At 41.5% G+C, this 22479-nt stretch overlaps 4 non-coding genes across 4 annotated transcripts; 1 reads left to right on the forward strand and 3 right to left on the reverse strand.

Moving 5' to 3' along the window:
- Positions 1-103: 103 nt before the first annotated feature.
- LOC140306292 (U5 spliceosomal RNA) lies at positions 104-217 on the reverse strand. The gene has a single exon (XR_011915613.1). It is a non-coding gene; the product is annotated as a U5 spliceosomal RNA (small nuclear RNA).
- A 411-nt stretch (positions 218-628) lies between these two features.
- LOC140306045 (U2 spliceosomal RNA) lies at positions 629-819 on the reverse strand. Its single transcript, XR_011915410.1, has one exon. It is a non-coding gene; the product is annotated as a U2 spliceosomal RNA (small nuclear RNA).
- Positions 820-14632: 13813 nt separating this feature from the next.
- LOC140306170 (U2 spliceosomal RNA) lies at positions 14633-14820 on the forward strand. Its single transcript, XR_011915523.1, has one exon. It is a non-coding gene; the product is annotated as a U2 spliceosomal RNA (small nuclear RNA).
- A 3438-nt stretch (positions 14821-18258) lies between these two features.
- On the reverse strand, positions 18259-18446 carry LOC140306129 (U2 spliceosomal RNA). Its single transcript, XR_011915487.1, has one exon. It is a non-coding gene; the product is annotated as a U2 spliceosomal RNA (small nuclear RNA).
- Positions 18447-22479: the final 4033 nt, after the last annotated feature.

A 22479-nucleotide genomic window follows, 5' to 3' on the forward strand; every position in this document is an offset into this window, starting at 1 on the left:
CCAGCTTCGAACATCGGCACAGTCGCAACAAGTAAGGCGACTCTACTCAGAGAAGTCACTCTGCACAGTAACAAGATTTCTTTTGCACAGACAGAAAGGGCTTCACCCGCAAAGGTAAAGCCTGCCAAAAATAGAAACAATTCATTAGTGCTGCTCTCCACGGAAGTCTTTAGTAAAAGGCGAAAGACTTGTACATTATGAAGAGAAACCAGTGTACGATTATCCATCACTGCGGGAGCAGGGCATCAGGCTAGTTGGCATAGCCACCTTCCCCATGGTGAGCTTTGCTTGGTTGAGACGCTTGCTCCCCCCCCTTGCTCCTCGGCTGACCAAGTAGGAACAATCGGGCCCTATTCGATGGCTGCCTTGTCTTTTACTCTGTGCAAAAGACAAGGCAGCCACAAACAACACGGGAACACCGTATTGAGGCTTTGTTCTGACTGCTCATTCGGTGTCGCGTTTCTTTCAAGCAATTCTCCCGGTTAGCCCGCACTCGGCTCGCTCCCAGAGCCGTGTTAAAGTCTGCTTCGCATTCACTCTCTTTTCTCAGCAGATTAAAAGAAAGTTTCATCTTAGGCTCCCTGAAACTTCCATCCTGCACCGCTGTTTGCTTTTTCACAAGAGCAGAGGAGAGCGCACTGTTCCCAGCGGCACTGCAGTACCGGGTCGATGCTTGGAGTGAACGGAGCAAGCTCCTTTTTCAACTCCTATTGATAAAAATCCATTTAATATGTAGTCCTCGCATAGAGGACATATCAGACATTAAACTGATAAGAACAGATACTACACTTGATCTTAGCCAAAAGGCCGAGAAGCGATAACAGTCCACTGGTTCACGTCCGAGGGCCCTTCCTGGCACAATGCGCACTTGTAGCGGTGTTCTTTTTATGGCCATAGTGTCACTTTGCACCTCCGCCCACCCGCTGCACTGAGCACTCTTCAGCCCTTTTAAATGGTATAACTTTACACTACCACACGCTCCAGCGAGCACCATTCAAGCAACAACTTTGCACTCCAGCTTCGAACATCGGCACAGTCGCAACAAGTAAGGCGACTCTACTCAGAGAAGTCACTCTGCACAGTAACAAGATTTCTTTTGCACAGACAGAAAGGGCTTCATCCGCAAAGGTAAAGCCTGCCAAAAATAGAAACAACTCATTAGTGCTGCTCAACGTTGTACTTTGCAGTAAAAGAAAGAGCAAATCTAAAGTTTCAGGAATCCGAGAATAAGCTTACTTTCATGAGTTCTTCACGATTTCGGATTTTGCTATAAAATGAATTCCTTCACTCAAACTAAATTAAAACTGCTAAACCGCTAATCTGTTACATACAAGGCAGATGTCAAATTCACCGAAATAGGATCTAAGGGTATTTGGCCAATCGAGCTGTAGCAGCTTCGGTAAAAGAGTATAAGTTGAAGAGTTTGTGAATAAAGGTGTGCGCACACATAGTGAGTTGTAGGAAAATAGGCAGGGAGCAATGCCGGCTGGGGTATATGTTCTTGTATGTTGTCTGACTGTTTGATTGGAATGTGTTGTGTAAGTGTCCTGTTGAATGTTACATGTTTGGGCTTTGACACGCTTCACTGTGGTTGTTAACTGTGTGGTGTGTCCTGAAATGTTATATGTTTGGGCTGTGTGACATGCTTAATGCTTTTCAGTAGCAACCCACTTATTCATATATAGCAACTGACAACATAAGAAGTCCGGACATACTTTGATAGTAGTTGTAGAAGTATCCTTATTGATAATAGATAAACTAATTCATAGTGATAGAACAGTAGATGAACAGGTGCCTGCACATGTCTCATGAAAATAAAATGGGTGTATGATTGCTGACGGCAGAGCAATACTGCCAAACTTATGAGTTCTTGTGGCAAACTTGATTCAGTGTCTTGACGTGTATACGCTGTTTCGCTGACTTGTCACAAGAAACAAAGTGTGTTTGATAAGATCCGACCATTTTATTACGGGAGGATCAGTATGTATGGATTCTGATGTGACTGATAAACCCATTCGTATCTTAAGCATAATCTAATACGTGAGACAACGCCCTGGCACACAATCAAAAAAAAAAAAGAGAGAGAGCGGTTTTGTGTCCCCACAGTCCATAATGTAGAAAAGAGAGAAAAAAAGCCTTTCTGATTTGGTGTGTGTGCTCACAGTGCAGAGTGTAGAGAAAAGAGAGAAAAGAAAGCCGTTTTGGTGTCACGGGTGTTGTGACTTACACACACACATTTCTGAATTGAGAAAGGAAATTATTTTAGAGAAAGCACTAGAGTTTAGATCCCACATTTGTTGATAGGCATTCATTTAATTTTTCTTTTAATCAGTTTTAAAGTGAATACTAACTGAGAAATGAAAAAGGTGAAGAGTTTAGAAGCTTGGTTCAAGAGCAAAACTTGGTTTATGATCAGCTGAGTCTCTAAACAGAACAGCAAAGGGCTTCATCGAACATTTAAAAAAGATTCAGATTGTTAGAATATCCAGAATTTATAGGAATGGTGGTGATTACTCTTATTTTCTAGAATGGAAATAACTGCACCATGTCTGTTTTATGAATTTAAGGGGCTAAAAAGTTTTGTTCTCGTTTTTCTATGATTAACCGAATGTATGTGAGAGTCCAAACAGACAGAAGGGTTACGGCCGAGCGCTGGACCTTCCAAAAAAGATGAGACAGGCTGGACCTGTGCCATACTAGTTAAGACCTGCCTGTGGATAACAGGTTCTTTAAACTCTCACACCCACAAACTCACACACATTTGCACACATACACCCATACACACACACATTCTTGAACTTGCTGCAAGATTAAACATTTGCATTAACTGACTCCAGCAACTCTGAGTCTCATTGAGAGACTTTTCTCAACAATTGGGTCCTCAAACCAGATCTCAACGTTTTTTCCGCTTTCCAGGGTCGGAGCTGAAACCGTGCACGGGGGAGTCCAGTACTCCTAATGAAAGACCCCCTGCTGAATTGCGGTAATTAGGGGCCAGTGTCCACTGAAAGGGGGAAAAAGGGACGAGATCGTACTTTTGAATCAATGGCCAGAAGCCATTGGCAGTGCAGGCATCAACAATAATGGTGTTATTTCACCCATTAACACTTAAGGTACCTCATGCAGTGGCTGTGATATGGTTACTTAACAAAATATCTTTACCAGACATCTCTCCTACATAACAGTTCTTCTTTCACAGCCACACCTTGTTGTCGATAGATGTGCTACACTTAATCCATCCACACCGCTACCTACCCCACAGATGGAAAGCCTCATGATTGCATGTCAGAAATAACCATCAGTGTTTTACCCAGGCCAGACTTAACTGATATACGTTATGAAAATGCAGAAATAACTATATTTATTCAACAGGTCAAGCAAAAAACCCTGATGGCACAAATGCTACAGGATTTGCAGTAGTAACACTCCACCTGTCATCTGGTTGGAGTGGTGTGTTTTCTGTGGCTGGAAGGGCTGCTTTTACTTTCTGTGAAACTTGAGATAGAACAGTGGAAAGGTTTCGACAGTAAGACAACATAGCATCATCACAAACAGTTGTGGAAGGGAGGGGTCTGGTTACAGGTCCCAATCCCAGGTTAGGAGGTCTGCCAAATAAAATTTCAAATGCGCTGAGATTCACTTGAGCTCTGATAACTTGACTGATCAGTAAAACACTGCTTTTGTTGTCACCGCAAGGCTTCCCCCGTTGGTTGTTTCACTGAGACACTACTGAGTAACTACAACGCGCAGAAATCTCGCAACTCGTCAGCAAAATGGGGTCCAGAAATCTCTGGATCTGGTAAGCATTGTTATGCTTCCATGATGTCAGTCTCAGTCCAGGGTTGATAAACCAGTAATGGTCCAGTGGGAACTGCAACTTTAACCATAGGCATGGTTTGAATCTGGTTTTGTTTTTTCTCACGTTTAGATCTCTGAAGTCCAGATTGTGGGTAAAGGATTTTTGTCACTTGCGTTAAGAGTTCTTGGGCAGGTACGCTGGAGAACCAAACGTCTTCCTTTTCCTCATCATCAGACCTCAATTTCTTCCCGAGGGAGGATGGAAGAAGTCCCTTCTTCCCGAGAGCCAGAGGCTTGTGGCAGGGCTGGCTGTTGTTGTTGCAGGCGTCGTGGAGGGCAGGAGTCCACGTCTGGATCCGGCACAGCTAATACTAAATTATTATCATCATTCCGTCATGGCATTTGTTTAACATTTTCCTTTCTTTCTCTTAATACACTTTATTTTTTCCAAAATTCTATACCTTTCTTACTTCTTATTTAAACTTAATTTTCTTTTTTTTGCTTCATCTCTTTCTCATATTTGCAAAACTTTTCTTCTAATTTTCTTATTTCTAACATACTAAAAGAACCTTCAGGTGGAAAACCTCTGGACCATATGTCTTTTTCATTTCATCATGCTCAGGTCCCCCGGTAGGGTCAAAAGTCTGAGACCTACTGTTTCCCATTCTCAGACTTGGAATGGGGAAATATATTCCTTCACTCAAAGGACGTCTCCAATGAGGACCTTAATCTGTACTCACACTTCTTCGGAGTACTTCACACTTCTTCGGACTGCTTCAAAAGTTTCACTTACCCGTGAAATCTCTGTCTCACTAATGACACAACCGGGAAACCCTCTTTTATTCAAATAAAAACTAAAAAGCAGTCCTATCGTCTCAGACTATCATATTTCAAAAATGATCCCAGCGCTGGTATTCAGGAAAAGGACCTGCCAGTCCTCTCTCTCAGAAAAGGCCTTGGAGGTATGAGGCTGGAACAGCTACTTCAGTCCAGGCTGGCCATGCACTGCGATCCGGTCCAGAGACACCAGTCGAGGGATCCTGTTCGTGACGCCAAAATTGTGGTGGAAATTTAGTAACGCACAGAGTCAGTTATTTTCTTCTGAGGAGATAAGAGGCTTTAATAATAATATCTTGAAAGAGAGAACAACACAGTACAGAATACAGAGTTGCTCTGACCACTGAAGTAAAAACACACAGTTATATTGCCCACTCATCACGTCATCTGTCTTTGGTTGATAGTTGATTGTTCTTCTAACTTTCCTCCCCAACCATCAGTTTAGGTTACCCAAAAGGAGTGTATTGCTCCATCACAAGTATGCTTCTTTCACATACAGGGTAATATGAAGAATTTTATGCCTGAAACCTATTTAGACATGCAAAAATATGAAGGACAAAGCAGTTTTAACTTGGTTTGAGTGAAGGAATTCATTTTATAACAAAATCTGAAATTGTGTAGAACTCGTGAAAATAAGCTTATTCTCGGATTCCTAAAGGTTTAGTGTTGTTCTTTCCTATCCTGCAAAGTACAACGTTCTTTTTTGTTTAAAGCTATTTAGACATGGATAAATATGAAGGACAAAGCAGTTTTAACTTGGTTTGAGTGAAGGAATTAATTTTATATCAAAATCCGGAATTGTGTAGAACTCGTGAAAAGAAGCTTATTCTTGAATTCCTGAAAAAATTTAGTGTTGTTGTTTCCTATCCTGAAAAGTACTACGTTTGTTTTTGTTTAAAGCTATTTAGACATGGATAAATATGAAGTACAAAGCAGTTTTAACTTGGTTTGAGTGAAGGAATTCATTTTATATCAAAATCCGATATTGTGTAGAACTCGTCAAACGACGCTTATTCTCGGATTCCTGAAAAGGTTTAGTGTTGTTCTTTCCTATCCTGCAAAGTACAACGTTCTTTTTTGTTTAAAGCTATTTAGACATGGATAAATATGAAGGACAAAGCAGTTTTAACTTGGTTTGAGTGAAGGAATTCATTTTATATCAAAATCCGAAATTGTGTAGAACTCGTGAAAATAAGCTTATTCTCGGATTCCTAAAGGTTTAGTGTTGTTGGCAGCAGAATTGTAGTCTGAATACCTTTATGCCAAACAGATTTGCTTTGCCAAGGGAAGTTTTTTAAATGTTTATTGTTTATGTTTACAGAGACTGGCTGCAATAGGCATCCCCGCTACCTGGGACCCAACACAGGGCAGGAGGGCCTGATGTCCATCAGGCTCGGGGCCTGCAGTCACCATATTTCGGGAGCTACTGTACCCCCAGAAGGAACCAATCCCGCCCCACACCACTCAACCCAACCCCACCCCGGAGGACCTCTACAAAAACAAACAAACAACAACAAAAATCAAACAAACAAACAAACAAATCACCCGGTCACACCAGTCGCAGCAGCCCGGGCCTGAGACCCACCATCACCCAGGCCCCCCCAGGCCCCTCCCAACAGGGGAAAAGCACACCCCCACACAGACCCCCTCCCCCTCACCGCACGCCCCAACACCCTAAAAAAAACAACCACCTGCGGACACCTTGGAGTTCCCAGAGCAACAAGCCCGGCACCAGGACCTGCACCAACCCACGCATACTGTGGCATGTCCAGGGCAACCCAGACCCCCCAGGCACAAGTCACCCAGTATGCACAGTGTGGGGCATGCAGGAATGCTACACTTTAGCCATGTTGATAGGTCCGCACAGACTTCAAGCCAGAACTTCTGGACAGGCGCACAAAACCACAAAGCGTGTGCATAATCATCAGATGTGTTATCTGTGCAATGTGAGCAGATGTTTGAGTGTGTTAGACCCATCCTGAACATCCTTTAAGCTGTATAGTGTGTTCTATGAAGAATTTTGTATTGTATGAGCTGTAAATTAGGATTTTGAGTCATTCTGAAGGTGTTCAAACATATTTGTGGCCAGAAGCTATGACTAGAACTGATGGATAAATCTGCCTCCCATTTTGAGGACGGTAGAGACATTGTGTCATCTATCTTAGACAATAATTTATATATTTTTGATAGTAGTTTTGGGGTGCAGATGCTTAGAAATTCTGCTACCCTAATCGGGAGTTGTAAGTCTGGTTGGTGGAGGATATATTTCTTTGTTATTATAGACTTAAGTTGTTGATATTCTAGGAATTTATTGCTTCCTATCTCATGTTGTGATATGAGCTCATCAAATGAAATAAAATGTCCATTTTGGATTATATGTTCCAGATGTTTGATTCCTTTGATCTTCCACAGAGTAAAGTTTAGCATTTTTTTGTTTTGCAGGATGTCAGGATTGTTCCAGATGGGTGTAAGCTTACACGGGACAAGTGAAGACTTTGTTATTTTAAGAAATTCCCACCAGGCTGTCAGAGAGGTGCTGATGTTAATGCTTTTGAAACATTTGTGATTTTTTACGTTTTGACTAATAAGTGGCAGGTCAGAGATTTCCAGATTATCACACAATGCTTGTTCTATATTTATCCATGTTCATCTATTGGGCTAGGTTTAAACCATTTTGATATATACCGTAACCTATTGGCTAAGGAATAGTGCTGAAAATTAGGTAAATCTAATCCACCACTGTCCTTGGTCTTCTGTAGGGTTTTTAAACTAATACGTGGTGGTTTGTTTTTCCACAGAAATTTGGAGATGCATGAATCGAGTGACTTAAACCAAGTAGCAGGTTGGTTTTATGGGGATCATTGAGAACAAATAGTTAACTTTTGGTAGTATCATCATTTTAATGGTTGTAACTCTCCCCATAAGTGATATAGGTAAGGACTTCCAACGAGAGAGATTGTCCTCTACTGTCTTTAATAATTGCACATAAATTAGCTTTGTTAGCTCTGAGAGCCTGGAGGAAATGTTTATGCCTAAATATCTAATATTTCCTGACTGTAAAGTGATCGCAGGTATATTCTGGACCCTACAGTCAGAAAGTGCTGAGAATTTATTTATGAGTGTGATCGTGTGAGTGAGAGACGTCTGTGAGTTCTGAAGGAAAAGTAATACATCATCAGCATAAAGACTTATTTTATGCTCAATATTTTGGGGTTGGTTGTCTTTAATATTTCTATCTTGTCTGATAGCAGCTGCTTAAGGTTTGATGAAAATAGCAAAAAGTGAGGGAGAAAGTGAGCAACCCTGTCTTGTACTTCTCTGCAGACTGAAGCTTGGAGAAGTTTGATCATTTGTCCTGACACTTGCATTTGGGGAGTCAGTTATTTTCTTGTGAGGAGATAAGAGGCTTTAATAATAATATCTTGCAAGAGAGAACAACACAGTACAGAATACAGAGTTGCTCTGACCACTGAAGCAAAAACACACAGTTATATTGCCCGCTCATCACGTCATCTGTTTTTGGGTATAATTGATTGTTCTTCTAACTTTCCTCCCCAACCATCAGTTGAGGTTACCCAGACACCCTCGTAAATACCAGCCTAACCCTGTCCCCCCTAAAGTGCAGCTATCTCATTATAACAAGCCCACCATTGTAAAGAGGAATTTAAGAAAACAGGGCAGGGTGGTACCTTGCAGCTCGGTCATTTGCAGGTTATACACAGTAACACTCAATACAATGCATATAAGAATTATTTTCCATTACATTCCTCCCTTTTGATTATAATAATACCATTATATTAATCAACCCAAAAGAAACAAGGAAAATAATAACTTTATCTGTAAAACATCAGCCTGCATTTGCACACAACGTGAGTTTAAAATGCAGGCATCATAGTAATAAAGGGTCCAATGATAAACAATCAAAACATGAACAATTAAACATGATTATCTTCATCCCTCTCTAAGTCAGCGTCACTAGAGGAAAAATTTTGAAAGCAAGAAAGTTATTTGAGTCATTTGGTCTTTTTCACACTGTTGTTTAGATGGACTACATAAAAGGATGTCATCCACATACTGCAAAAGAGCAGAGCCTGTGGTTGATTGAAGTTAATCCAGACTAGCTTTGAGGGCAGCATTGTAAATAGTGGGACTTTCACAGTACCCCTGGCATAACCGGGTAAAAGTCCAAGATCTCCCTTCAAACTAAAAAGCAAACCAAAATGGGCTATCAGGGTGCACTGGCGACAAGTCAACCACTGAGAAAAACTGTGCATCTGATGTAATTTGAGACAAAATAGTGTGTGGGTTGGGCACAGTAGGAGCATGTGGCTGAACTGCAGCATTCACCGCTTGGAGGTCCTGTACAAAACGCCATTCATCTGGCTGGCCAGCATCTTTAATCTTTTTAACAGGAAACAATGGAGTAAGCACAGGTGAATTTTCAAAAGGAACAATAACGCCTGTTTTCTGAAAAGATTGAAAAACAGGTTTAATCCCTTTAATTGCTTCAGGCTTAAAAAGGTATTGTTTTTTACATGGACAAAAGTCTGATTTAGGGGTGACAATTACTGGTTCACAGCCTTTTATCAACCCCACATCATATTTGCTCTTAGCCCAAATATCATTGGGCACTTCAGCCAACATGGGTATCGAAGACAAATCTGTTTCAGATAAAAAACATGCTTCAAAATGTGATTCTGTGGTAGGAATTAAGTCCACAGTTCTTTGACAATGCATTGTACTCAAAAATGTTTTTTTGTATGCTGACAATCGTTCAAAAAACATCAAATTTGGATCAGCAGGTGAAACAGTCCACTCCATTTCTTTCTGACATGTAGCAACAAACTCTCCCACACCTTGTCACTGCCAGTGTGTACGTTTGGCCAAGGAAATGTGAGGGCGAGTACCACAAACATTAAAAAAATCGAAGTGCTCTGGAGTCAATAAAGTAGGCGCACATATTTTTTCACTTCTTCTCATAGTCATTGTCAGGCCCCAAAGAAATGTGTGATGTGCAGTGCAAATCAGTAGGTTGCATGAAATCAGAAAGGGGTGAAACTAACGCTTTTGCTTCTTCCACTAGTTGTTGTGAAAAAGGAGAGCTGGGAAGTTTCCACTCATAAGCATATGTAAGTGCCGATGAATCAAACTGCACTGCTGTGAAAACTTTGTCAGGCTGTAACATAACCTTAACACCCTCTGGTGTAGAAGTTAAAATAATGCCTAATTTACACATGAGATCACAGCCCATCAGGTTAATGGGACACAACTCTGATAACAAAAATGAGTGTTTGAAGGAGAGCTCATCGGGAGTGACAACACGCAATGGGCATTGTCATTTTCTCCTTCACAACCTGGCCTGATGCAGACATACAGTAAACGTGGTTTCCACTTAACTTTGGAGGGCAATCAAACTCCCCTGACGTCACTACTGATGAACATAAGTTCCTATATTCTGAGAGAAATATCTTTGCTCTAGGACGGAAATAGCATGCAAAACTTTACTACGTGAATCACAGTCGGCAAGCGTTGCTTCACTACACAGAGCAGGAAAAATGTGTGAGTGTGTTTGTGCTATCACCCATTAGTGGAGGCTCCGCTGCCGCGTGACGTCCAGAACCTGCCTCCCACCCTCAGTCAGCCTTTTGCCCAATTTCATCACTTTTTAGCTGTGGACAGTCCTTCTTCCAGTGTCCAGTCTGGCCACAGTAAAAACAAATATTCGGATCATAGCTCTGGCGTGGCCCATTTCGACCTCCTCTCCCACACGTCCACGTCTTCGACTTCGGCCTCGTCCTCTGTTTACACCAACTGCGTAATACATGGTCATGGCTGCCAAATGCAGCTCCTTTTCACACTTGTCCCTTTTGGTTGTCTTACGCGTCTCAACTTGGTTCTGAGCATGGCGAGCATATCGGCGAACGTCAGCCAAACGAGGACCCTCACACCATCCCACGTAAATGTTCTTTACTTCAGTGGCGACATCTATATAATATTGTCTGGGTCCCGTTAAAACATGTATTTTTCCCATCTCATTCCTTGTTTGCTTTAAAACAAGTATTCCCCATTTTCTATCCCTTCAGTAGCCAACCAGTTTGTATGGAGTACACTGGAGCAACTTGACTGATCAGTAAAACACTGCTTTTGTTGTCACTGCAAGGCTTCCCCCGTCGGTTGTTTCACTGAGACACTACTGAGTAACTACAACTCAACACAGTTTATACACATAACATTCATATACATACTAACAAACAAACAAACAATAATTTATCGCAATTTTCTCATCTCTGTTTGAACGTACACCCAGGTAAATATTCCTGTAGTCTTCTCATACCGACTATGGACCCATTCATTGTTTAACTTCACTGTTTTGCAAATCCTAATTGAATATTACACATTGACATTGAACTTTACTGGATAAGCAGGTCTTCATTGCATTCAGCAGCCTATATGTGAGCATCTATGTGTAAGCTGTTCTTCTTTGCATTTATCAGCAGCAAGCAATTCTTCACTGCACATGCATATGTAAATAGTAAAACAATTCCAATGTGTTAGCGAAACCTTCTATATCACAGTGGTTTCTAAGATCTATTTTAAGTTCTTTGCCATCAGTGAGATGACATAGTTTACAAAGTGTGTCAAATTATCACTGAAGATCTTTTCAGGAATTTCAAATCTAGAAATGAGTTATTTTACGCGTGATTTTGCTACTGAGAGTGCATCTGCTTGTGCACATGGAAATATTTCAGACCATTTGGTAAAAACCTCTGTTGTCACTGAGCAGAATCGTTTCCCTTAACATTAATTTAGTTCAATGAAATCTACACAATAATGAAATAATGAAATCCAAACAAATATGTTGAAAAAGATACACTGGCTTAGGGAATTATCTTCGTTTTGGTCTTAGATTGCCCTGTGGAATGTATTTTGCACATATTTGACCTGCTAGACAAAACTTTATTCATTTATTTATTCTAAAAAAAAAAATTCAATAATTAGTAAAACCATATGCTGTAAAAACCTTGTTCATTATTGCTTCCATCCCTCCTGTTGAGACATGACATGGTGCGTGGCTCAATACTGCAGCATATTTAAACAAATTCTTTGGCAGTATGGTTTTCCTTCCGGTCATTCATACGAGTCTATTGTAGATGGCAATTGAATAACATCTAATAATGCTAAAATATTTGTAGTTTATACATTTAGCTGTGGATGTCAACATACCTGTTTTTCCAATGCTGTGTTAACACATGTACAGTTGAGAAGGCATACTGACTGTCAGTGTAAACGTTAACAACCTTTTTGTTATTTAATTTACAAGCTTCAGTTAAAGCTACCAATTCGACTGCTTGAACAGAGTAATTTTTTGGTAGTGGTTGTTTTAAGAAAACTTCAGTTTCTGTTACTACTGCAAATCCTGTAGCATTTGTGCCATCAGGGTTTTTTGCTTGACCTGTTGAATAAATATAGTTATTTCTGCATTTTCATAACGTATATCAGTTAAGTCTGGCCTGGGTAAAACACTGATGGTTATTTCTGACATGCAATCATGAGGCTTTCCATCTGTGGGGTAGGTAGCAGTGTGTATGGATTAAGTGTAGCACATCTATCGACAACAAGGTGTGGCTGTGAAAGAAGAACTGTTATGTAGGAGAGATGTCTGGTAAAGATATTTTGTTAAGTAACCATATCACAGCCACTGCATGAGGTACCTTAAGTGTTAATGGGTGAAATAACACCATTATTGTTGATGCCTGCACTGCCAATGGCTTCTGGCCATTGATTCAAAAGTACGATCTCGTCCCTTTTTCCCCCTTTCAGTGGACACTGGCCCCTAATTACCGCAATTCAGCAGGGGGTCTTTCATTAGGAGTACTGGACTCCCCCGTGCACGGTTTCAGCTCCGACCCTGGAAAGCGGAAAAAACGTTGAGATCTGGTTTGAGGACCCAATTGTTGAGAAAAGTCTCTCAATGAGACTCAGAGTTGCTGGAGTCAGTTAATGCAAATGTTTAATCTTGCAGCAAGTTCAAGAATGTGTGTGTGTATGGGTGTATGTGTGCAAACGTGTGTGAGTTTGTGTGTGTGAGAGTTTAAAGAACCTGTTATCCACAGGCAGGTCTTAACTAGTATGGCACAGGTCCAGCCTGTCTCATCTTTTTTGGAAGGTCCAGCGCTCGGCCGTAACCCTTCTGTCTGTTTGGACTCTCACATACATTCGGTTAATCATAGAAAAACGAGAACAAAACTTTTTAGCCCCTTAAATTCATAAAACAGACATGGTGCAGTTATTTCCATTCTAGAAAATAAGAGTAATCACCACCATTCCTATAAATTCTGGATATTCTAACAATCTGAATCTTTTTTAAATGTTCGATGAAGCCCTTTGCTGTTCTGTTTAGAGACTCAGCTGATCATAAACCAAGTTTTGCTCTTGAACCAAGCTTCTAAACTCTTCACCTTTTTCATTTCTCAGTTAGTATTCACTTTAAAACTGATTAAAAGAAAAATTAAATGAATGCCTATCAACAAATGTGGGATCTAAACTCTAGTGCTTTCTCTAAAATAATTTCCTTTCTCAATTCAGAAATGTGTGTGTGTAAGTCACAACACCCGTGACACCAAAACGGCTTTCTTTTCTCTCTTTTCTCTACACTGTGAGCACACACACCAAATCAGAAAGGCTTTTTTCTCTCTTTTCTACATTATGGACTGTGGGGACACAAAACCGCTCTCTCTCTTTTTTTTTTTGATTGTGTGCCAGGGCGTTGTCTCGCGTATTAGATTATGCTTAAGATACGAATGGGTTTATCAGTCACATCAGAATCCATACATACTGATCCTCCCGTAATAAAATGGTCGGATCTTATCAAACACACTTTGTTTCTTGTGACAAGTCAGCGAAACAGCGTATACACGTCAAGACACTGAATCAAGTTTGCCACAAGAACTCATAAGTTTGGCAGTATTGCTCTGCCGTCAGCAATCATACACCCATTTTATTTTCATGAGACATGTGCAGGCACCTGTTCATCTACTGTTCTATCACTATGAATTAGTTTATCTATTATCAATAAGGATACTTCTACAACTACTATCAAAGTATGTCCGGACTTCTTATGTTGTCAGTTGCTATATATGAATAAGTGGGTTGCTACTGAAAAGCATTAAGCATGTCACACAGCCCAAACATATAACATTTCAGGACACACCACACAGTTAACAACCACAGTGAAGCGTGTCAAAGCCCAAACATGTAACATTCAACAGGACACTTACACAACACATTCAAATCAAACAGTCAGACAACATACAAGAACATATACCCCAGCCGGCATTGCTCCCTGCCTATTTTCCTACAACTCACTATGTGTGCGCACACCTTTATTCACAAACTCTTCAACTTATACTCTTTTACCGAAGCTGCTACAGCTCGATTGGCCAAATACCCTTAGATCCTATTTCGGTGAATTTGACATCTGCCTTGTATGTAACAGATTAGCGGTTTAGCAGTTTTAATTTAGTTTGAGTGAAGGAATTCATTTTATAGCAAAATCCGAAATCGTGAAGAACTCATGAAAGTAAGCTTATTCTCGGATTCCTGAAACTTTAGATTTGCTCTTTCTTTTACTGCAAAGTACAACGTTGAGCAGCACTAATGAGTTGTTTCTATTTTTGGCAGGCTTTACCTTTGCGGATGAAGCCCTTTCTGTCTGTGCAAAAGAAATCTTGTTACTGTGCAGAGTGACTTCTCTGAGTAGAGTCGCCTTACTTGTTGCGACTGTGCCGATGTTCGAAGCTGGAGTGCAAAGTTGTTGCTTTAATGGTGCTCGCTGGAGCGTGTGGTAGTGTAAAGTTATACCATTTAAAAGGGCTGAAGAGTGCTCAGTGCAGCGGGTGGGCGGAGGTGCAAAGTGACACTATGGCCATAAAAAGAACACCGCTACAAGTGCGCATTGTGCCAGGAAGGGCCCTCGGACGTGAACCAGTGGACAGTTATCGCTTCTCGGCCTTTTGGCTAAGATCAAGTGTAGTATCTGTACTTATCAGTTTAATATGTGATATGTCTATGCAAGGACTACATGTTAAATGGATTTTTATCAATAGGAGTTGAAAAAGGAGCTTGCTCCGTTCACTCCAAGCATCGACCCGGTACTGCAGTGCTGCTGGGAACGGTGCGCTCTCCTCTGCTCTTGTGAAAAAGCAAACAGCGGTGCAGGATGGAAGTTTCTTTTAATCTGCTGAGAAAAGAGAGTGAATGCGAAGCAGACTTTAACACGGCTCTGGGAGCGAGCCGAGTGCGGGCTAACCAGGAGAATTGCTTGAAAGAAACGCGACACCGAATGAGCGGTCAGAACAAAGCCTCAATACGGTGTTCCTGTGGTGTTTTTATAAAATGCGGTGTAAAAAAAGGTGTGAATGCCCCATAGAAAACTAAAAGGTGGAGCGGAAGTGTTCGGCTGCAAGAAGGTGTGAATGTCCGACTATATTTGGTGAAAAGCAGGTGAAGCAAGGTCTGAATGCCCAACCTTACATCATCAAAAGCGAGATCAGAGGTTTTTGGCTGCAAGAAGGCCATAGTTGGCCAAAAGCGGGTAAGGTGCGAATGATCGGCTAAATATCAACAAAAGTGGGGGCGGAGGTCTTCGGATTCAAGTGGGTGTGAATATCCCACCATACAAGTATGGTGGAGAGGAAGCTGTGAATGGCCGACCATAGTTTGCAAAAAGCGGGTGAGAAAAGGTGCGAATGTCCAACCATACATGATCAAAACAGGGAGCGGAGGTGTTTGGCTGCGACAAGGTGTGAATGTCCACCCATAATTAATGAAAAGCGGGCAACAAGTAGGTTCGAATGCCCAACCATACATCATCAAAAGCAGGAGTGGATGTGTTCGGCTACAAGAAGGTTTGAATGTCCGAGCATAGTTTGTAAAAAGCGGGTAAGAAAAGGTTCGAATGGCCGAACATACACCATCAAAAGAGGGAGCGGAGGTGTTCCGCTGTAAGACGGTGTGAATGTCCGACCATAGTTGGTAAAAAGTGGGTATGAAAAGGTTCGAATGCCCAAATTCGGCTGCAAAAAACTGTGTTCGGCTGCAAAAAGGTGTGAATGTTCGACTAAATTTTGTAAAAAGCGGGTAAGACAAGGTGCGAATGCCTGACAATGTATGATCAAAAGCGGGAGCGGAGGTGTTCAGCTGCAAGAAGGTCTAAATGTCCATTTTTAATTGCTAGAAAACATGAAAGAAAATTTTCGAAAATCAATCCGCACATGATCATAAGTGGGAGAGGAGGTGTTCAGCTGCAAGAAGGTGTGAATGTCCTACCATAATTGCTGAAAAATGTGTTAGAAACGGTAAGAATGCCGGACCATACATCATCAAAAGCTAGAGAGGTGGTGTTCGGCTGCAAGTAGGTGTGAATGTCTGACTAAAGTTCAAATATATTAACAAAAGCGGGAGGAGAGGTCTTCGGATGAGTGGTTGAGAATTTCCAACCATAATCTTTTCGAACCTTTTCTTACCCGCTTTTTACAAACTATGCTCGGACATTCAAACCTTCTTGTAGCCAAACACATCCACTCCTGATTTTGTTGATGTATGGTTGGGCATTCGAACCTACTTGTTGCCCGCTTTTCATTAATTATGGGTGGACATTCACACCTTGTCGCAGCCAAACACCTCCGCTCCCTGTTTTGATCATGTATGGTTGGACATTCGCACCTTTTCTCACCCGCTTTTTGCAAACTATGGTCGGCCATTCACAGCTTCCTCTCCACCATACTTGTATGGTGGGATATTCACACCCACTTGCATCCGAAGACCTCCGCCCCCACTTTTGTTGATATTTAGTCGGTCATTCACACCTTACCCGTTTTCTTGCCGCCAAACACCTCTGATCTCGCTTTTGATGATGTAAGATTGGGCATTCAGACCTTGCTTTTCCTGCTTTTCACCAACTATATATATAACATTCACACCTTCTTGCAGCCGAACACTTCCGCTCCACCTTTTAGGTATCTATCACACCTTTTTTTTCACCGCATTTTATAGATTATGGTTGGAAATTCTCAACCACTCATCCGAAGACCTCTCCTCCCGCTTTTGTTAATATATTTGAACTTTAGTCAGACATTCACACCTACTTGCAGCCGAACACCACCTCTCTAGCTTTTGATGATGTATGGTCCGGCATTCTTACCGTTTCTAACACATTTTTGAGCAATTATGGTAGGACATTCACACCTTCTTGCAGCTGAACACCTCCGCTCCCGCTTTTGATCATACATTGTCAGGCATTCGCACCTTGTCTTACCCGCTTTTTACAAAATTTAGTCGAACATTCACACCTTTTTGCAGCCGAACAGTTTTTTGCAGCCGAATTTGGGCATTCGAACCTTTTCATACCCACTTTTTACCAACTATGGTCGGACATTCACACCGTCTTACAGCCGAACACCTCTCCTCCCGCTTTTGATGATGAATGGTCCGGCATTCTTACCTTTTCTAACACATTTTTCAGCAATTATTGTCGGTCATTCACACCTTTCTCATCAGCTTTTTGCAAATTATGATCTGACATTCACACCTACTTGCAGCCGAACACCTCGGCTTCCGCTTTTGATGGTGTATATTTTGGCATTCGAACCTTTTCTTACCCGCTTTTTACCAACTATGGTCGGACATTCACACCTTCTTACAGCGGAACACCTCCGCTCCCTCTTTTGATGGTGTATGTTCTGGCATTCGAACCTTTTCTTACCCACTTTCTACAAACTATGCTCGGACATTCACACCTTCTTGCAGCGAAACACCTCCGCTCCCTCTTTTGATGGTGTATGTTCGGGCATTCGAACCTTTTCTTACCCGCTTTTTACAAACTATGCTCCGACATTCAAACCTTCTTGTAGCCGAACACATCCACTCCTGCTTTTGATGATGTATGGTTGGGCATTCGAACCTACTTGTTGCCCGCTTTTCATTAATTATGGGTGGACATTCACACCTTGTCGCAGCCAAACACCTCCGCTCCCTGTTTTGATCATGTATGGTTGGACATTCGCACCTTTTCTCACCCGCTTTTTGCAAACTATGGTCGGCCATTCACAGCTTCCTCTCCACCATACTTGTATGGTGGGATATTCACACCCACTTGCATCCGAAGACCTCCGCCCCCACTTTTGTTGATATTTAGCCGATCATTCGCACCTTACCCGCTTTTGGCAAACTATGGCCTTCTTGCAGCCAAAAACCTCTGATCTCGCTTTTGATGATGTAAGGTTGGGCATTCAGACCTTGCTTCACCTGCTTTTCACCAAATATAGTCGGACATTCACACCTTCTTGCAGCCGAACACTTCCGCTCCACCTTTTAGTTTTCTATGGGGCATTCACACCTTTTTTTACACCGCATTTTATAAAAACACCACAGGAACACCGTATTGAGGCTTTGTTCTGACCGCTCATTCGGTGTCGCGTTTCTTTCAAGCAATTCTCCTGGTTAGCCCGCACTCGGCTCGCTCCCAGAGCCGTGTTAAAGTCTGCTTCGCATTCACTCTCTTTTCTCAGCAGATTAAAAGAAACTTCCTTCCTGCACCGCTGTTTGCTTTTTCACAAGAGCAGAGGAGACCGCACCGTTCCCAGCGGCACTGCAATACCGGGTCGATGCTTGGAGTGAACGGAGCAAGCTCCTTTTTCAACTCCTATTGATAAAAATCCATTTAATATGTAGTCCTTGCATAGACATATCACATATTAAACTGATAAGTACAGATACTACACTTGATCTTAGCCAAAAGGCCGAGAAGCGATATCTGTCCACTGGTTCACGTCCGAGGGCCCTTCCTGGCACAATGCGCACTTGTAGCGGTGTTCTTTTTATGGCCATAGTGTCACTTTGCACCTCCGCCCACCCGCTGCACTGAGCACTCTTCAGCCCTTTTAAATGGTATAACTTTACACTACCACACGCTCCAGCGAGCACCATTAAAGCAACAACTTTGCACTCCAGCTTCGAACATCGGCACAGTCGCAACAAGTAAGGCGACTCTACTCAGAGAAGTCACTCTGCACAGTAACAAGATTTCTTTTGCACAGACAGAAAGGGCTTCATCCGCAAAGGTAAAGCCTGCCAAAAATAGAAACAACTCATTAGTGCTGCTCAACGTTGTACTTTGCAGTAAAAGAAAGAGCAAATCTAAAGTTTCAGGAATCCGAGAATAAGCTTACTTTCATGAGTTCTTCACGATTTCGGATTTTGCTATAAAATGAATTCCTTCACTCAAACTAAATTAAAACTGCTAAACCGCTAATCTGTTACATACAAGGCAGATGTCAAATTCACCGAAATAGGATCTAAGGGTTGAGAAGACTACAGGAATATTTACCTGGGTGTACGTTCAAACAGAGATGAGAAAATTGCGATAAATTATTGTTTGTTTGTTTGTTAGTATGTATATGAATGTTATGTGTATAAACTGTGTTGAGTTGTAGTTACTCAGTAGTGTCTCAGTGAAACAACCGACGGGGGAAGCCTTGCAGTGACAACAAAAGCAGTGTTTTACTGATCAGTCAAGTTGCTCCAGTGTACTCCATACAAACTGGTTGGTTACTGAAGGGATAGAAAATGGGGAATACTTGTTTTAAAGCAAACAAGGAATTAGATGGGAAAAATACATGTTTTAACGGGACCCAGACAATATTATATAGATGTCGCCACTGAAGTAAAGAACATTTACGTGGGATGGTGTGAGGGTCCTCGTTTGGCTGACGTTCGCCGATATGCTCGCCATGCTCAGAACCAAGTTGAGACGCGTAAGACAACCAAAAGGGACAAGTGTGAAAAGGAGCTGCATTTGGCAACCATGACCATGTATTACGTAGTTTGTGTAAACAGAGGACGAGGCCGAAGTCGAAGACGTGGACGTGTGGGAGAGGAGGTCGAAATGGGCCACGCCAGAGCTATGATCCGAATATTTGTTTTTACTGTGGCCAGACTGGACACTGGAAGAAGGACTGTCCACAGCTAAAAAGTGATGAAATTGGGCAAAAGGCTGACTGAGGGTGGGAGGCAGGTTCTGGACGTCACGCGGCAGCGGAGCCTCCACTAATGGGTGATAGCACAAACACACTCACACATTTTTCCTGCTCTGTGTAGTGAAGCAACGCTTGCCGACTGTGATTCACGTAGTAAAGTTTTGCATGCTATTTCCGTCCTAGAGCAAAGATATTTCTCTCAGAATATAGGAACTTATGTTCATCAGTAGTGACGTCAGGGGAGTTTGATTGCCCTCCAAAGTTAAGTGGAAACCACGTTTACTGTATGTCTGCATCAGGCCAGGTTGTGAAGGAGAAAATGACAATGCCCATTGCGTGTTGTCACTCCCGATGAGCTCTCCTTCAAACACTCATTTTTGTTATCAGAGTTGTGTCCCATTAACCTGATGGGCTGTGATCTCATGTGTAAATTAGGCATTATTTTAACTTCTACACCAGAGGGTGTTAAGGTTATGTTACAGCCTGACAAAGTTTTCACAGCAGTGCAGTTTGATTCATCGGCACTTACATATGCTTATGAGTGGAAACTTCCCAGCTCTCCTTTTTCACAACAACTAGTGGAAGAAGCAAAAGCGTTAGTTTCACCCCTTTCTGATTTCATGCAACCTACTGATTTGCACTGCACATCACACATTTCTTTGGGGCCTGACAATGACTATGAGAAGAAGTGAAAAAATATGTGCGCCTACTTTATTGGCTGTGTCGCTCACTCCAGAGCACTTCGATTTTTTTAATGTTTGTGGTACTCGCCCTCACATTTCCTTGGCCAAACGTACACACTGGCAGTGACAAGGTGTGGGAGAGTTTGTTGCTACATGTCAGAAAGAAATGGAGTGGACCGTTTCACCTGCTGATCCAAATTTGATGTTTTCTGAACGATTGTCAGCATACAAAAAAACATTTTTGAGTACAATGCATTGTCAAAGAACTGTGGACTTAATTCCTACCACAGAATCACATTTTGAAGCATGTTTTTTATCTGAAACAGATTTGTCTTCGATACCCATGTTGGCTGAAGTGCCCAATGATCTTTGGGCTAAGAGCAAATATGATGTGGGGTTGATAAAAGGCTGTGAACCAGTAATTGTCACCCCTAAATCAGACTTTTGTCCATGTAAAAAACAATACCTTTTTAAGCCTGAAGCAATTAAAGGGATTAAACCTGTTTTTCAATCTTTTCAGAAAACAGGCGTTATTGTTCCTTTTGAAAATTCACCTGTGCTTACTCCATTGTTTCCTGTTAAAAAGATTAAAGATGCTGGCCAGCCAGATGAATGGCGTTTTGTACAGGACCTCCAAGCGGTGAATGCTGCAGTTCAGCCACATGCTCCTACTGTGCCCAACCCACACACTATTTTGTCTCAAATTATATCAGATGCACAGTTTTTCTCAGTGGTTGACTTGTCGCCAGTGCACCCTGATAGCCCATTTTGGTTTGCTTTTTAGTTTGAAGGGAGATCTTGGACTTTTACCCGGTTATGCCAGGGGTACTGTGAAAGTCCCACTATTTACAATGCTGCCCTCAAAGCTAGTCTGGATTAACTTCAATCAACCACAGGCTCTGCTCTTTTGCAGTATGTGGATGACATCCTTTTATGTAGTCCATCTAAACAACAGTGTGAAAAAGACCAAATGACTCAAATAACTTTCTTGCTTTCAAAATTTTTCCTCTAGTGACGCTGACTTAGAGAGGGATGAAGATAATCATGTTTAATTGTTCATGTTTTGATTGTTTATCATTGGACCCTTTATTAATATGATGCCTCCATTTTAAACTCACGTTGTGTGCAAATGCAGGCTGATGTTTTACAGATAAAGTTATTATTTTCCTTGTTTCTTTTGGGTTGATTAATATAATGGTATTATTATAATCAAAAGGGAGGAATGTAATGGAAAATAATTCTTATATGCATTGTATTGAGTGTTACTGTGTATAACCTGCAAATGACCGAGCTGCAAGGTACCACCCTGCCCTGTTTTCTTAAATTCCTCTTTACAATGGTGGGCTTGTTATAATGAGATAGCTGCACTTTAGGGGGGACAGGGTTAGGCTGGTATTTACGAGTGTGTCTGGGTAACCTCAACTGATGGTTGGGGAGGAAAGTTAGAAGAACAATCAATTATACCCAAAAACAGATGACGTGATGAGCGGGCAATATAACTGTGTGTTTTTGCTTCAGTGGTCAGAGCAACTCTGTATTCTGTACTGTGTTGTTCTCTCTTGCAAGATATTATTATTAAAGCCTCTTATCTCCTCACAAGAAAATAACTGACTCCCCAAATGCAAGTGTCAGGACAAATGATCAAACTTCTCCAAGCTTCAGTCTGCAGAGAAGTACAAGACAGGTTTGCTCACTTTCTCCCTCACTTTTTGCTATTTTCATCAAACCTTAAGCAGCTGCTATCAGACAAGATAGAAATATTAAAGACAACCAACCCCAAAATATTGAGAATAAAATAAGTCTTTATGCTGATGATGTATTACTTTTCCTTCAGAACTCACAGACGTCTCTCACTCACACGATCACACTCATAAATAAATTCTCAGCACTTTCTGACTGTAGGGTCCAGAATATACCTGCGATCACTTTACAGTCAGGAAATATTAGATATTTAGGCATAAACATTTCCTCCAGGCTCTCAGAGCTAACAAAGCTAATTTATGTGCAATTATTAAAGACAGTAGAGGACAATCTCTCTCGTTGGAAGTCCTTACCTATATCACTTATGGGGAGAGTTACAACCATTAAAATGATGATACTACCAAAAGTTAACTATTTGTTCTCAA

This window comes from Leuresthes tenuis, unplaced genomic scaffold (genome assembly GCF_036924035.1).
Source record: "Leuresthes tenuis unplaced genomic scaffold, fLeuTen1.0.hap1 SCAF_4, whole genome shotgun sequence".
Classification (NCBI taxonomy): domain Eukaryota; kingdom Metazoa; phylum Chordata; class Actinopteri; order Atheriniformes; family Atherinopsidae; genus Leuresthes; species Leuresthes tenuis.